This window comes from Lepisma saccharinum, chromosome 27 (assembly GCF_977018435.1).
Source record: "Lepisma saccharinum chromosome 27, izLepSacc3.1, whole genome shotgun sequence".
Lineage (NCBI taxonomy): Eukaryota > Metazoa > Arthropoda > Insecta > Zygentoma > Lepismatidae > Lepisma > Lepisma saccharinum.
Window position 1 is genome coordinate 40,200,694 of NC_139255.1, and position 2,567 is coordinate 40,203,260.

The window sequence follows — 2,567 nt, forward strand, 5'->3', positions numbered from 1 at the left end:
TGTAAATGCAGAAGTCCTTCATAAATTTCACTGTATAAATATTTTCATTTTTAAGATTAGACATGTAGTGTGTATAATCAGGGTTCCCATTCATCTGGGAATCTTGGAAGTCAGGAGAATTGACCTATGACTAAAGTATTTCATGTCATATTTGGTCTAGGAATTAATTTGTGCGGTTGTTACGCACACATTGAAGCTGTAGTTCAAACACAAAATACATAAATACCTTTCATATCCCACCATATGCACAGCATAACCTTTGCACAGTGAATATCTTGTTTCGGTTGTGATGGACCTGGTTCACCTGGCTTCACCCAGGCCTTTTTTGGTTTCGGGTTCTCGTAATGGATCCACTTCTCATCGCCAGTAACAATGTGATGCAAAAACCCCTTTCTTTTCTGTCTTTGAAGCAGCAATTCGCAAATGGTTTTTTGTCTTTCAACGTCTCTGTCTTTCAATTCATGTGGAACCCAATGTGACATCTTTTGAATCATTCCCATGGCTTTGAGGCGTTTGGAAATTGTTGTTTGATCAACGCCTAATGCTTTTGCAAGTTCTTCCTACGTTTGACACGAATCCTGATCGAGCAATCCTCTCAATTCTTAGTCTTCAAATTTTTTTGGCTGTCCAGGTCGCTCTTGGTCTTCCAGGCTGAAATCACCACTACTAAACCGTTCAAACCACTTCTGACACGTTCGCTCAGCTAGCGCATGGTCACCATACACTTCCACCAAAATACGATGACTTTCGGTAGCACTTTTCTTCATGTTAAAGTAATTAACACTCCGCAAAAACACTTTATCTGGCACGAACTGCGCCATGTTCAGTTGACTACAAAATGCTGTTGTTGACACGTCAATCAACTGCCCTATACTACAAACGATGCACGCTGACAGGAGTATTCAACGCATGTGTGGCTACATGGAACTGTGGGACGATACGCTCGTTACGCCACCTCTTGTCCAGGCACACGAATTAATTCCTAGACCAAATGTGTGATGAACATGTTAAATAATAGATAAAATCATTACACATACTTTTTCGTTCTCCAAATGTTCAGACTCACCTTGTCGCTGAAGCGATCAGCTGTTCCTTGTAACCTCAGTAGCTGAGTGATCCATTTTCTTTGTTCTCGAGTTTCAAATTCCTGCATCACGAATATCTGCTTATCACATCTTACAGTGTTGTAAGAGGTCGCAGGTTAGGATCCCGGTCTGGTCATGGGTGTTCTTTGTGAATGTCCATCAATTTCATCATATCATCATCTATCATCCTTGCAATTAGGATAAAGTGCCATAAAAGTAAAGTAAAACCAATCAATCAATCAATCTGTTTAATATCTGCTAAGACAGCATTACAACAATTGCTTTGTGGAATGAAAATCTTACATTCCATATTTCCACTGATCCATCCTTTCCGAGGCAACTCTTTTGGGTTGTTTTTTCGCAAAGTTAAGGCAAGCAACCTAACCACACTAACTGAGCATTGCAAGTATTCGATAGGCCTACATTGTGACTTTGGCGCCGTGGAAAGATCTTGAAATACTAAGGTGCTGTGAAACAAAAATGTTTGGGAGTGGGGAGATGCATGATGGAACCTTGGACCTTAGTGGAATGATGCTTCAACATGTTGAAATGAAGAAAGTAAATGGATGCTGTATGCTGTAGCTGGGAGAGAGGCAACCTCCCCCCTCCCTTGTTCCCCCCCCCCCACATGCTTTGAGCCTTGCTTACTGGTAATTGCCAAGAATATGCAGTTTGTACATTTTAGAATTTAACAGTAGACTCAAGTGTCAAGATAAATACATAATAGGGAAATTTTAAATATCAATGTTCATTCTCATACCATCATATGTCTAACTTGGTAAGGGGGCACTCCCAAAGGAAAAAAAAAGTATCAGAAATTTTCCCTCTAAAGCTTCTGTGATGTCTTCTATATTAAACCATTTCATATTTATTAAAATTTACATGTAATTTTTTTTTACACCTTCTGTAACCTGAGGTTCATGTTCTGCTTCTCCCCCTCCCCCAAAGTTAGGCTCCAATTTACACTGCTGTAGAATCACTATCAGAAAGCAAGGTCCCAAGTAAGTTGACTTTCATTCTCAAATAGTCTGGTCAGGATGCATTTTTTTCTTATTTTGGTTTGCTTTTCTGCCTTTTGAAGCCAATCAGAACAATGATGATGATTACCCGGTGGTTCGGATCCCACTTTAAACGGTAGGTCCAGTCCCGATTAGCCTTACTGTGCATAAAATGTACTTAAAACACCAACTGAATCAGAACAATGATGATGAATGATGATTGTATGAAATTGGTGAAAGGACACTGACAGAGGAACACCTATTCGCATGCTAGAACTCAAACCCAGAACCTTCTCAAGTGAGCCTTAAGTTCACTTTATGCACACATGGTCTAATTGGGACAGGGCATACAGTTTAAAGTGGAATCCAAATCGATCTCTTGGAATACAAGACAAAAACATTACCACTATAACATCAGGGAGGCTATTGAGATGACAAGCCAACCACTGAGTGAACTCGACCTCTGAATCAATGTAGGGTAATC